The 14,894-nt window shown below is 54.4% G+C and overlaps 1 long non-coding RNA gene across 1 annotated transcript; it reads left to right on the forward strand.

The window, feature by feature from the left end:
- The first annotated feature begins 3,218 nt into the window (after positions 1-3,218).
- Positions 3,219-3,916, forward strand: LOC119298382. The gene is made up of 3 exons (XR_005145848.1): positions 3,219-3,287; positions 3,395-3,467; positions 3,595-3,916. It is a non-coding gene; the product is annotated as an uncharacterized LOC119298382 (long non-coding RNA).
- The last annotated feature ends 10,978 nt before the right edge of the window (positions 3,917-14,894 follow it).

Genomic DNA, 14,894 nt, shown 5'->3' on the forward strand with positions numbered 1-14,894 from the left:
ACCAAGGCCCTCGAGTCTGAAGGGATATGCGTGGGCCATGACAAGGACACAAGTGAGGGTTGGCAGGAGGTGCTACTGCGGCGCGACCCGCGTCATCCGACTTCGTCGCCATCCTCGATGATGGCTTCTCGTCCTCCTCGTCCCATTCCTGCTTGGCTCCATGGTAGATGTTGCAGATGCCTTGCTTATGGGCATCGTGCGGCTGTTTGTAGAGATCCGTGCGGTGCTCTCGTTGTTTGGAGAATGGTCATCGTGCGTGTGAATGTCGCAACCCCTGGCGTCCTCTAATCTCACTACCACGCCTTGATGTGCCACATGTGTCCCGCCTCGGCGCCTTGCATCGTGTTGCTCCTGCTTCATGCGAGGGTTCAGTGAGATCCACACTCCCTTCCAAGGCGCTTCACCGTGGGTCTTGGGTGTCTGTTGTCTCTGCTGCTGCTGGCTTGACAACCCCGTCCGAGCTGATGTTGCAGTCCGCGCTGGCTGATCAGGACGCACTGTTGCAAGGTTGTGTGGTGCGTGTTGAGAGCTTTTTGGAGCGAGCGGAGGTTGCTCTGGGTAGACCATGCCTTGTACCGGCTCTGTTGCAGACCACTCTGACGTCACATTCTCCTTGTGTGGCCGGTGTTTGCTCCGCGGAAGACAGGGGTGAGGAGTTGTATGGCTCTTTCTCCCCTCGTGTTGGAGTCCATTCATCGTCAGTGTCTACCTCCCCTCCTATGGTGTCTTCCACTGAGGGCGGGTCCATCACCGTGCTTGTGGCTCCGGTGCTGCAGATCATGCCCGAGCTTAGGGAGCTATGTCCGAGTCTATCAGTGGAGCATGCGAAGGTGGACATGTCGGCGGCCTCGGGTGAGGGACAAGTTTCGCCTCTGTCAAGTGAGGAGTTGGAGGTTCCTTTGGTTGATGATGCTAAAGAGAAGGCAACTGCAATTTCATGATGGGTAGTGCTCAGTGTTTCTCATGTTGTCCATGTGGCTTTGGTATTTTGAGTCGTAGAAGTGTTGATGGTTGTGGTCGTTGTGTGTTGGGAGCATTTGGCGGGCCGTCTATGTGGTCGCGAGAGTGAGTCGCTTTTGTAGTGTTTGTATCGGTTTTCGTCCGGTTTTTCGTAAATTAACTGAGCAATTCTCTTCTTCTTAATTAATCGACGAGGCAATCCTTTTGCCTTCATTTCGAAAAAAAAGAATAGCCATATTTTTTTGACAACTACTCTCCTCCCCCTCGTGCGGCGTCGCCGCGCCGCACCGGGGCCAACCCGCCGAGCTTCCTTCTCCTCCTCCCTCAGCAAACGACCCTCCCGCCGCCGCCGCCGAGGGCATCGCAGGCTAAGCCTGCGGGCCGCAGCGGCAACCTTCCTCGGCAGGCGATTGGATCTGGGAGGCGGCGACCCACCCCGACTGATTCAAGGGTGGTGGCGCAGGACGGCGGCGACCAGGGTTGTCTTGCTGGCGGCGGCGACGAAGAGATCACGTCGGCGGCTAGGGTGCCCGATCTAGATCCCTTTTCGGATTTGGGTGGTGGTTCCTCGAGCAGTCGTGCGAACCCTTTGTTCCGGCGCGGCAAGCGGCCTCTGGACTAGGCCCGCGACATGAGGACGTCGGGGGCTCCGCCCCTGGGCGTGGAGGTGGTAGCCACTTCTTCACCGGAGGTGGTCGCCTAGGTGGTTGTGGATTTTCGCATCCAGTCCCGCGTCGAGTGGGAGACGAGGCTGCCGGTGAAAACCGTGCTATAGTCATGGCGGGCGATGACGGCGTTTTCGCATCGTTATGTTGTTGAAGACATCGCCACTGCAGCTTCTGTTGACTTGCTTGCGTTGCTCTGGGTGAAAATCTAGACCCGGAGTTTCCGGATCGGACGATGGCAGTGCTTTTGGCGTTGTTTTCCCTCATGGGGGCATCGTTTTTGAGCAGCGGCTGGATGTAGGATCAGAGGACGGATTGTTTGGTGGAGCGGTGCGTCATCTCACTCATTCATGGCGGCGGGTCACGGCGGCATGGTGCTGTGATGACTCGGCGTCCGATGCGCGGAGATGACTCGCGCACGAGGGTGACACGGTCTGGCGTCGTGTTGGCGTCGACGGCAGCTAGACCGGGCAAGGTTGATGCAGCAGTACAGTTCTGAAGATGGATTGGTGACAGGTGGCTGTGGCGGCCTCATACCCGGCAGACGTCCTGGTTGAGGAGTCCACCAGACCGGTGGGTGCCCCATACCCGGCAGGCGTCCTGGATGGGACCTCAGTTCTTAGATGTTAGGTTTGGCTGCAAGGTCTGATTGATATTAGGCCCAAACTATGAGCATCCCTTCATCAATTGGATATGAGTAGCGACAGATGTTGCCTACGCGGTGACTTTAGTCTTAATGTTGTATGGCTTTATAAGGTCTTGTGTGAATAATTAATAAAGTGGCTGCATACATCATCCAGATACAGAGGCCGGGGTCCTCCTCCATTTTTAAAAAACTTTGTGAATAATAGACGCACCGATTTCATACAGGAACAGGAGGCTCCGTGTGACTCGACTCCACGACTCCACGAGGTTACGTAGCACACTCCAAACCATCAAAATTACGTCCGTAGCAATCATTGCATCGTCCTTGGCAGGGTACTGACCTCGACTCAACGACTCTCCCACGGAGCCAAGAGCATGTGCAAAGCCTTGCCACGATCCACATCGCATTGCCATATATGCCGATTGAGACCGATTTCAGCATAGCATGGCGCCATTGCGTTGCATTCAGCCATTCACCGATCCGAGGGAACACCACGGCTCCAGCAACGGTGTCTCGCAGCCCAAATCCGCGAAAACCGACGTACCAATCAGTCCACCCCCGCAGCGTGTAGTAACTTTCAGGCCATGTGCGAGCCCTGTACCTGATGACGATCATCGCAGAAATATACAACGAAAAGACCGCAGCCCCGCTCTACAAAGGCAACCAGGCTCCTCTAGACTCTAGTCTCACATCACACGGTTTTCGCTCAGGTGTGAGGAGCATGAGGGTTTTCGGGCTGCCCGCTCTCGCCGGCGCGGCGCTGCTGCTGGCCGCGGCCGTCCCCGCGAGCGGCAGCGTGGCGTCGATCGTCACGCGGGACACGTTCTACTCCATGCTGAGGCAGGGCCACCACGGCGGCGGCGACGGCGGGTGCGACGGGGGCGCCTTCTTCTACTCCTACGACGCGTTCGTGGAGGCCGCGAGCACGTTCCGCGGCTTCGGCACCACCGGCGACCAGGCCACCCGCCGCCGGGAGCTCGCCGCCTTCTTCGCGCAGACCTCCCACGAGACCACCGGTATGATCTCCTCTTCTGCCTTTCTCTGCCGACGCGTGTGCATGTATACTCCGACGATTGCTGCCATGCGTGATGTCGTCGCTGTACGTACGTGCCCGTGCGCGCAGGTTACTGCTGGGTGAAGCAGCGGAGCCCGGCCGGCGATCAGTACTACGGGCGAGGCCCCATGCAACTCACTCAGTAAGACGCACACACACTCTGTCTGATCCAAGAGCACCTTTGTTCTTGCCTCTTCTCGTTCACCTGGCACTTGGTTCATGATGATTTTAATCACACCGCACGCACCGTGATGTGTATGCATGCGCAGCGAGCACAACTACCGGCGAGCCGGGGACGCGCTGGGGCTGGACCTGGTGAGGAGGCCGGACCTGGTGTCGACCGACCCCGTGGTGGCCTTCAAGACGGCCATCTGGTTCTGGATGACGCCGCGACATGGGGCGCACAAGACGCCGTCGTGCCACGCCGTGATGACCGGCGGTAGTTCAGTGCTTGAAGCCGAGGAAGACCTCCTCCGCCGACTTGCGACGGAGGCTGTCATTCAAAAAAAAAATCAACATGTATTTGTTTTTTTTAAATTGTACTATTTATAAAATGTTGAAAAACATATATTTGAAAAATTATTAATCATATATTTATAAAATATGAAACATGTATAAAAACTATTTTAGATGTTTAATAAAATGTACATTTTGTATAAAAAAAGTAGACATCAAAACATATATTACTTGGAAAATTATTAGTAGGTATTTTAAAAATACTGAATGTGCATAAAAAAATTCCTAATATATATAAAAAATGTACAATGTTAAAAAAGTAGTCATGTGTTAAAAAGGTGAAAATAGAAAATAAAGAAATAAACAAAGAAAATCAAAGAAACACGAAAAAAGGGAAACAAATAAAAGGAAAAACTGAAAACCGTTGTAAAATAGTGTAAACCAAAAGAAGAACACAGGGCAGAATAAAGAAAACAAACTCGCGCAGAGGGAGCTGCAATACTGGATCGGCCTACTAGCTTGGCACATGAGGCGAGTCGAAGCTAGTCTCACTACTGCGATAGATATGTACATAGTCTTTTTTTTGCGATCATAGATATGTACATAGTCTACCTGTGTAAACTAATACTCCCTCTGTAAACTAATAGTTTACAGAAGGAGTACAATATAAGATGTTTTAGATCACTATTTGAATAATCTAAAACGTCTTTTTTAAAATATAAAACATCTTATATTAGTTTAATGGAGGAGGTACTTTAGTTTACTGATGAAGCTTTCCAAACTAACTAGTCACAGATGGCCGTGCGAGAAAGGCTCTCGCGTCCTCGCCTGGGACGGGTGAGCGCGCCGGTGGCGCCGACCTGATCTCCTTCCCCTAGCGTCCCCTGCTCCCGCCGTGACCAGATCTGGGACCTCTGACACGTCCTCTTTCCACCGCCCCTCCTACGAGCTCCTCCACCTCCCTGGACGATGCAGCTGAGCTCGCGTGCCTCCCAGCCGGCAGCCTCTCCGACCTCGCCGTCCGCTGCCCCAGCTCCTGTTGCTGCGCTTGCCGCGGCGGCCCTCGCCCTCCGCAGGGCAGGCCCGGCCATCCGAGGCCACCTCCGCAAGTCCGCGATGACGGCGGCCACTCCGGCACCACCGGCCGCCGCCCTTGCTGCCCTGGTCGACGTTCCCTCTGCTGACGCCTCTGCCGGCTTGCTGCTTTCGCCCGCGACGACGACGGTCACTCCGACACCTCCGGCAGCCACCATTGCTGTTAGCGCCTCCGTCGGCTTGCTGCTGCCGCCTACGACGACGGCAGCCACTCGGACACCACCGGCCGCCGCCCTTGCTGCTCTGTGATGGGGAACGTAGTAATTTCAAAAAAATTCCTACGCACACACAAGATCATGGTGATGCATAGCAACGAGAGGGGAGAGTGTAATCTACGTACCCTCATAGACCGACAGCGGAAGCGTTATGACAACGCGGTTGATGTAGTCGTACGTATTCACGGCCTGATCGATCAAGCACCGAAACTACGGCACCTCCGAGTTCTAGCACACGTTCAGCTCGATGACGATCCCCGGACTCCGATCCAGCAAAGTGTCGGGGAAGAGTTCCGTCAGCATGACGGCGTGGTGACGATCTTGATGTTCTACCGTCGCAGGGCTTCGCCTAAGCACCACTATAATATTATCGAGGACTATGGTGGAGGGGGGCACCGCACACGACTAAGAGAACGATCTTGAAGATCAACTTGTGTGTCTAGAGGTGCCCTGTCGGTGTCAAAACCGGCGGATCTCGGGTAGGGGGTCCCAAACTGTGCGTCTAGGCCGGATGGTAACAGGAGACAAGGGACACGAAGTTTTACCCAGGTTCGGGCCCTCTCAATGGAGGTAAAACCCTACGTCCTGCTTGATTAATATTGATGATATGGGTAGTACAAGAGTAGATCTACCACGAGAGAGAGGAGGCTAAACCCTAGAAGCTAGCCTATGGTATGATTGTTGATGTGTATGTTGTCCTACGGACCAAAACCCTCTGGTTTATATAGACACCGGATAGGGTTAGGGTTACATAGAGTCGGTTACAATGGTAGGACATCTTCATATCCGTATCGCCAAGCTTGCCTTCCACGCCAAGGAAAGTCCCTTCCGGACGCGGGACAGAGTCTTCAATCTTGTATTCTTCATAGTCCAGGAGTCCGGCTGAAGGTATAGTCCGGCCATCCGGACACCCCCTAATCCAGGACTCCCTCAGTAGCCCCTGAACCAAGCTTCAATGACGACGAGTCCGGCGTGCATATTGTCTTCGGCATTGCAAGGCGGGTTCCTCCTCCAAGTACTTCATAGAAGATTTTGAACACAAAGATAGTGTCCGGCTCTGGAAAATAAGTTTCCACATATTGCCATATAGAGAATAATATTTACACAAATCTAATCTGCTGACGTATTCCGTAGTGTGACATCACACCACGGCCAAGCTTTTATTCAAACCGTTTTACTGTCCCATCTCAGCGCGTTATGCGAGGCGGTTTCCTTGGCACGTCTTGTTAAAGCAGAGATCGTGTCCCCTTATTCCGGGATTCTCATCAATACGGGCGTGGGTAACCCAACCGCGCCATCGATTATGGCGCTTGGAGATAAGCGAGTTTTATCAGGCTGGTGGGGACATGTAGCTGCGTCCACCCATATAAGGGGATAAAGATCCACCTTTTCACCTACGCCTTCTTCCTCCTTCGCCTATCCATTCTTGCACACTCGAGCTCCAGCGCCCAAGTCCGCACTCCCAACCTCAACCTTCTCCAGCCATGTCCGGAGCGGGAGGCAAGTGGATGGTCTCCTCCGTCACGGAGGGACATATCAAAAAGCTGAGGAAGGCCGGATACCTGTCTAACGACATCGCGTACCGGCTCCCCGAAAAGGGGCAGCTCATCCCCACCCCTAGGCCCCATGAGAGGGTGGTGTTCCTCCCCCATTTCCTCCGCGGACTGGGCTTCCCTCTCCACCCATTTGTCTGGGGGCTCATGTTCTACTATGGCCTGGATTTCCACGATCTGGCCCCGAACTTCGTCCTCAACATCTCGGTGTTTATCGTCGTGTGCGAGGCCATCCTCCGCATCCGCCCCCATTTCGGGCTCTGGCTCAAGACTTTCAACGTCAAGCCGAAGGTGGTGCGCGGCAGCCAGGCGGAGTGCGGAGGCGCCATGGTGGGCAAGATGGCCAACGTCCTCTGGCTCGAGGGATCCTTTGTGGAGACCCTGAAGGGGTGGCAATCGGGGTGGTTTTACATCACCGAGCTGCGCGACGCCGAATGGGTCGCACCCCCCGAGTTCTGGTCTGGACCCCCAATGCGGCTCACGTCCTGGAAAGAGATGGGCCTGTCGTGGGGTAAAAAAGGAGAGCTAACCGGACTCCAAACATGCGTCAAAACCCTGGTGGACAAGAAGCTCAAACTTGTCAACGTAGTCCAGGTTATGCTCATCCGCTTGATCCTCCCGTGCCAACAACGGGCTTTCAACCTGTGGGAGTTCGACCTGGCGTGGCACCAAACTCTGAGCAGGCTCTTCGACATGACGCACGAAGATGCCTGGAAGGTGCTTTTCAAGGGCGCCGAGGCTCCCGCATCCGCTACTGAGGATCGCGGATTCAGTGCGCAGCGTCACGCTCTCGCGGTAAGCTGTTTTTTCCTTTTACAGGGTATCAGTTTTTCATAGTTTGACTCCATGCGGGATCTAAACTCCCTTTACCTTTGACATGATTGGTAGGTGACCTCCGGACAGATCAACTGTCCGGATCCTTTGCCCGAAGGCCCAGTGGATGCTCGCTTGGCAAAGCTGCTGGTTCCGGCACCCTATGTGGTGCCGGAGAAGAAGGTCAAGAAGAAGGCCACGGGGACTCGAAAGAGTGCCCGACGCCCGGAGGTGTCGGATTCATCATCCAACGAATCCAAGACGCACTCCTCCCGCGAAGACGAGGAGGAGGAAGAAGAGACCCCTCCCCCTCTAGCGGGGGAAGGGAAGAAAAGGAAGGCCGCCCCAACTGGGGAGGCCGAAGGGTCCAAGAAGGGGAAAACCCTTCCTCCGGACTGCTCCACCGACGCCGACGGCGGCGGAGAGGAGTGGGTGCCTAGGGCCAAGCCCCTGGCCAAATCGTAAGTATCCGGATACTAGAGTAATTCATAGTATTCGTTTATTGCACAACTTTCCTTACGTTGAATATGTTTATGCAGCCCGCCCAAAGACCGGCTCGAAGCGTCGTCGAGCGGCTCACTGGACTCGTCGGATGTGAACTCGCTTCCGACGGCTTCCTCCCCCCGCCCTACGGACGACACCGAAGTGTTGTCTCAACATGTTCCAAGCCGGGAGGAGGTGGTCCTGGAGGCGCCGCAAGGCGACCTCTCGGACTCCAGGAGTAAAGGGGATGAAACCCCTCGGGGCTCCAAGTCCGGCTCTAGGCCGGACATCGCTCCGGAACCTCCAGAGGTTCCAGAGTCCGGCGGGGGACCTCCTTCCAAGAGGAGCAAGTCCGCCGTGCCGGTGGCCCCCGTCCAACCGGAGGCGCCGGACAATATGTTGGAGGTGCTCCAAGGCGCCTCCATAGACGAGGAGCACCGTGCCATTATGAGTGCGGTGGTCCAAAAGGTTTAGTCCGCCAAGAGCGGACTGACTGAAGCTTGTACTAGCCTTTTGATAGGCTTTGAGGTAAGTAAAGAATGTGTAAATAATATTACCACATAGACAGTAGCCCCTGATGCTTTGTTTGGCGTTTGGGAAGAAAAGCCGAATAGAGGATCAAATAAAATTCGCAGGAGTCTAACAAAAGGAGTCAATATGCGTATGCAGGCTTCTCTGCTTGCGTCCGCCGCACTGACTGCGAAAGTGGACACGCTAAAGCAGAACCTCGAGCGGTCCGAGCAGGAGCTCGGTCGTGCCAAGAAGCAGCTCGAGGAAAATGTAGGTAAGAAATACTGTGTTTAAATATATATAAAAAGGTGCAATTGCAAAAAATGACAGGATTATCATGGCGATTGTAGGGGCCACGTCTGAGGTGGCGACCCTTAGGCAAGCGCTGGACGAGGCCGAGAAGAGGGCAGCCTCGGAGCGCACCGAGTGGGAGAAGTATGAGGCCGAAGTTGGCAAGGTGCGGCAAGAGCTCCAGGCTCTCATGGAAAAGCATGAGAGTTTGGAGCTTGACTCAAAGACGCGAGCGTCCGAGCTCGCGGTGGCTATTGAAAATGCCAAGTCTGCCAAGGCCGAATCCCAGAAGACCCTCCAGGAGTTGGATGAGGTGAAGAAGATAGCGGCGGGTAAGACATTCTTTATGCAAAGCAAACACATAAACGTGAGTTACTTGTTACTTACCCGAATCCGGAGCTCTCCAGGAGCATTCGCAGATCTTCCCCGGAGTGTATCCGATGCCGCCGCATTCTATCGAGCCGAGGAGGGCAGCTCGACGAAGAAGGTGTTCTGGTCTCAGTACGCTGAGGCCGGACACCCCGTGCCCCTGAGTGACCAGCTGAAGCAACTGGTCGAGCTCCACAAGGCGGCCGAACAGGCCATGAAGGGCCTCATTGTTCGGCTGTGGCCTGGAGGGGCCCTGCCTGGGAGCTATTTCGGGCTGGTGCGGCAGTTGGTGGAGGCCTGTCCAAGGCTTGAAGTCATCAAGCGCTTCGTCTGCATTGAAGGTGCCCGCAGGGCCCTTGTCCATGCTAAGGTGCACTGGGGCAAGCTGGATGCTGAGAAGCTGGTGAAGGACGGGCCACCGCCGGGGAAAGAGCATCGCAAGCCCGAGAATTACTATAAGGATGTTCTGAAGGGTGCCCGCCTTGTGGCCGATGAATGTTCTAGGGATGTAATTTTTGAGTGAAACTTGCTTGCTTTGTCCTGTGCGCTGAAAACTTGTTTATATGCGCTAAGCAATGCTGTTGGAATTTAAAATATTACCTTCTGTGCGGCTGTTTATCAATTCTGAGAGATGGCGAGTCGTCGACTTCTGCCCCCATGCCGCTAGTGCTGGGGTGTTCGGGGATAAACCTAAGCGCTCTTTTTCCCATGTTTGGGTCCTTCGAGGGAGGCGCTCAGCCCAACGAACAAGGCAATCGGACTATAATGCGTGAACACTCTCACTTAGCCATAGAATTCTATAATTTTAAATTTCGGCGAAGCCCCTGGTATTCGGAAGACCGAGTTCAGGGCGCTATCCACGCCTTGGCCGGACAGAGCCGGCTCCTCGCCCTAAGCGACATAAGTCTTTAGGGACTTGAAAAAACCTCTCGAACAGCGACCAGCTCTCGCTTCATCATGACAGTCAGTTTTAGCTTTCTCCACTGAGGTGCTCGACCCAGCTCAACTGGGGCACAATCGCAGTGGTTCTCCTAGTGCTACCTTAGCCGATATAGCGGAACGTAAGGCACCAAAACATAGGAGCCGGGCAAACCCAACTATTGACCCCAGACATGATTCGAAGCCGATGCATATAATGCTATAAGTTCGGGGTGCCGCACTTGTTAAAGTGTTTGGACTTCTTACACCATATTGAGGGGTACTAAAGCCCCTGGCGTATTTTGGCCGTACCAACGTGTACGGGTGCAACATGTCGTTAAGGAACATATATGAAGAAAAAGGCTAATGCAGAAATAGACTAAAGCTATGCATTGTTTATAAAAAAGGGCTGCGATCAAAGCAGAACGATACAAATAATGCGATAAGTGGAAGGTTGGACTAGTTAACATGTCCGTTCCAGGGGCAAGCTGCGGAATAGTATGCGGAACGGGTATACTGCTCATGATGGAGACCATCTTGGAGTTCCGTAGTGCGGCGTGGCTTGTCTGCTTCCCTGGTTCTTGCATTGTTTGTGCGGCAATTGAACTGCTGAACAGGCCTTCTGAAGGATGAAGTCCTGAAAGTAAGAGAAAACTAAAAAATCGGCAACCCCTGGTACGACCGTGTTTTGGGCGTGCCGTGATGGTGCCCCTCCCCCTGTGCCCATGGTATCTCTAGAGTGTAGTTATGTACGCGAAGTACTGGCGTCACCTTTTTGCGAGGGTTGGGGTTGGGGCCGCATTGCTACGCCTGCTCGGATCGTGCCAGGCGGTCTTGTTGTAGGTTACTCCGGGCGCGCTTGACGGTGTCCGGTCGTTTAGTGGCCGGACTGGAGAACTGCCTGGAGAGGCTGCTTTGAACTTCCGCTGCAAGGGCCGCCGTGTGCTCCTCCGTTCGGAGGGAGCGTTCGGTGTTTCCATTGACCATAATTACTCCTCGAGGGCCTGGCATCTTGAGCTTAAGGTATGCGTAATGCGGTACCGCGTTGAACTTAGCGAATGCGGTTCACCCAAGCAGTGCGTGATAGCCACTACGAAACGGGACTATGTCGAAGATTAACTCCTTGCTTCGGAAGTTATCTGGAGATAGGAAGACCACTTCAAGTGTGACTGAGCCTGTATAGTTGGCCTCTACACCTGGTATTACGCCTTTAAAGGTCGTTTTGCTGGGCTTAATCCTTGATAGATCTATGCCCATTTTCCGCACTGTATCCTGGTAAAGCAGGTTCAGGCTGCTGCCGCCGTCCATGAGGACTCTAGTGAGATGAAATCTGTCAATAATTGGGTCTAGAACCAATGCGGCGAATCCGCCATGACGGATGCTAGTGGGATGGTCCCTTCGATCAAAGGTGATCGGGCAGGAGGACCATGGGTTGAACATTGGGGCGACTGGCTCTACCGCGTATACGTCCCTTAACGCACGCTTCCGCTCCCTTTTGGGGACATGGGTTGCGTATATCATGTTCACCGTCCGCACTTGTGGGGGAAAACCCTTCTGTCCACTGTTGTTCGGCGGCCGGGGCTCCTCGTCATCATCGCTATGCAGCCCCTTGTCTTCATTTTCGGCGTTTATCTTGCCTGCCTGCTTGAACACCCAACAATCCCTGTTGGTGTGATTGGCTGGCTTTTCGGGGGTGCCATGTATCTGGCACGAGCGGTCGAGTATTCGGTCCAAACTGGACGGGCCCCTAGGATTCCTTTTGAATGGCTTTTTCCGCTGACCGGATTTAGAGCCTCTGAATCTGGCATTAACTGTCGTATCCTCAGCATTGTCGCCGTTAATGCGGCGCTTCTGCTTGTTGCGACGCGTCCTGCCACTACTGTCCCTGGTGTCCGAATTACCAGGGTTCTTGGTCATATTGTTGCTACGAGCAAGCCAGCTGTCTTCTCCCGCGCAAAAGTGGGTCATGAGTGTCGTGAGTGCTGCCATAGATTTCGGCTTTTCCTGTCCAAGGTGCCGGGCCAGCCACTCGTCACGGATATTGTGTTTGAAGGCTGCTAGGGCCTCAGCGTCTGGATAGTTGACTATTTGATTTTTCTTTGTTAGGAACCGTGTCCAGAATTGCCTGGCCGATTCCTCTGGCTGCTGAATGACGTGACTTAGGTCATCGGCGTCTGGGGGTCGCACGTAAGTGCCCTGGAAATTGTCGAGGAATGCGGCTTTCAGGTCCTCCCAACAACTGATTGATCCTGTTGGCAAGCTGTTAAGCCAATGCCGAGCTGGTCCTTTAAGCTTGAGTGGGAGGTATTTGATGGCGTGGAAATCATCGCCGTGGGCCATGTGGATATGAAGGAGATAATCCTCGATCTATACCGCAGGATCTGTTGTGCCATCATATGATTCGATGTTTACGGGTTTGAAACCCTCGGGGATTTGATGATCCATTATTTCGTCTGTAAAGCAGAGTGGGTGTGCGGCGCCTCTGTATTGGGCTATATCATGACGTAGCTCCAATGAGCCTTGCCTACTGTGTTCGACCCCACCGAATTTGTGGCCGGCGTGACGGTTACCGTCTCGAGCCGTGGGGCGCCCACGCGATCTGTAGATCGGTCTTGTTTGCATTGCCTTGTCCTCCAACATGTCTCGTAAGTCCGACGCATATTCCCGCGCCTTGGTACGGGGTGCGGCTTGAGTGGAGGGCCGAGAGGCCTCTCTGTCACGACCACGAGGTGGCCGGTCGGCCGCATCAAGTGCTTCCTCCTCTAATCGGGGTAGCAACCTGCGTTTTGGGTAGCTCTTGGAGGGGCGTTCGAGTTTATGCTCTTCGGCCGCAAGGACTTCAGTCCATCTGTCGACTAGCAAATCTTGATCAGCCCTAAGCTGTTGCTGTTTTTTCTTGAGGCTTCTTGCCGTGGCCATAAGCCTGCGTTGAAAACGCTTTTGCTCGACGGGATCCTCTGGCATGACGAATTCGTCGTCGTCGAGGCTTGCCTCGTCTTCGGAGGGAGGCATATAATTATCGTCCTCGACCTCTCTATCCGCCGCTCTCTTGTGAGGGCTGGTTTCTCCATCCTCCTGTGCTAAATCTTGCTGGAGGGGGTTTTCTTTGGCGCTTTCCGGAGTATTATTATCTCCTGTGCTGGAATCACCATGTTTGTTTTGGCGGGATTTTGAGCAGCGCCGCTGACGCCGATGCTTAGGCTGTTTCTTGGAGGGGTCATCCTCCGCTGTTCCATCGCCATCTCCCTCTTTTGGGGTGTCCACCATGTATATGTCATATGACGAGGTGGCTTTCCAGGGCCTAGTAGGCGCTGGTTCTTCATCATCTCCTTCATCGGCGTCCATACCGTCGATATCTTCGGAGTCGAAGTCGAGCATGTCGGTTAAGTCGTCGATAGTGGCTACAAAGTGGGTGGTGGGTGGGCTTTGAATTTCTTCATCGTCCGTACCCCAACCTTGCTGACCGTAGTCTGGCCAGGGCTCTCCTGATAAAGAGAAGGACTTCAGTGACTTCAGGATATCACCAAAAGGCGAGTGCTGAAAGATGTCCACGGCAGTGAACTCCATTATCGGTGCCCAATCGGATTCGATCGGCAGGGGCGCGGGGGGATCGGAGTCCGGAGAGGAGTCCAGCTCCTTGGAGTCACGGGTCTCGCAGAGTACGGGGCTGGTGCTTGGCTCAATCGCCGTTGGGGTTGCAGCCCCCAAGGTGGCGTCCAACCGCCCATCCTCGATCGGCGCAATTGCTCCGAATTAAGGGTCGGAGCCGATGCGGATGCGGCCTCCAGGGCACTGTTCGGTGACAGAGCTAGATCATGCTCGTCGTGACAGTGCGGTGCGCTCGGCAGTGGCTCGAATCCGTCGAAGATCAAGTCCCCGCGGATGTCAGCCGTGTAGTTTAAATTTCCGAATCTGACCTGACGGCCAGGGGCGTAGCTTTCAATCTGCTCCAGACGGCCAAGCGAATTGGCCCGCAGTGCGAAGCCACCGAAGACGAAGATCTGTCCGGGGAGGAAGGTCTCACCCTGGACTGCATCGCTATCGATGATCATAGGAGCCATCGAGCCTGACGGCGACGACACAGAGGAACTCTCAATGAAAGCACCAATGTCGGTGTCAAAACCGGCGGATCTCGGGTAGGGGGTCCCGAACTGTGCGTCTAGGCCGGATGGTAACAGGAGACAAGGGACACGAAGTTTTACCCAGGTTCGGGCCCTCTCGATGGAGGTAAAACACTACGTCCTGCTTGATTAATATTGATGATATGGGTAGTACAAGAGTAGATCTACCACGAGATCGAGGAGGCTAAACCCTAGAAGCTAGCCTATGGTATGATTGTTGATGTGTATGTTGTCCTACGGACCAAAACCCTCCGGTTTATATAGACACCGGATAGGGTTAGGGTTACATAGAGTCGGTTACAATGGTAGGAGATCTTCATATCCGTATCGCCAAGCTTGCCTTCCATGCCAAGGAAAGTCCCTTCCGGACGCGGGACGGAGTCTTCAATCTTGTATCTTCATAGTCCAGGAGTCCGGCTGAAGGTATAGTCCGGCCATCCGGACACCCCCTAATCCAGGACTCCCTCATGCCCCCTTGCCCCTATATATAAAGGAGCAAGGGGGGGAGGCCGGCCGGCCCTTCGGCGCGCCAAGGAGGAGGAGTCCTCCTCCTAGTAGGAGTAAGACTCCCCTCTTTCCTACTCCTACTAGGAGGGGGAAAGGAAGGGGGAGAGGGAGAAGGAAAGGGGGGCGCCGCGCCCCCTCTCCTAGTCCAATTAGGACCAGAGGGGGAGGGGGTGCGCGGCCCACCCTGGCCGCCCCTCTCTCTCCACTAGGGCCCATAAAGCCCATTAGTTCTCCGGGG

This window comes from Triticum dicoccoides, chromosome 5A (genome assembly GCF_002162155.2).
Source record: "Triticum dicoccoides isolate Atlit2015 ecotype Zavitan chromosome 5A, WEW_v2.0, whole genome shotgun sequence".
NCBI classification, from domain to species: domain Eukaryota; kingdom Viridiplantae; phylum Streptophyta; class Magnoliopsida; order Poales; family Poaceae; genus Triticum; species Triticum dicoccoides.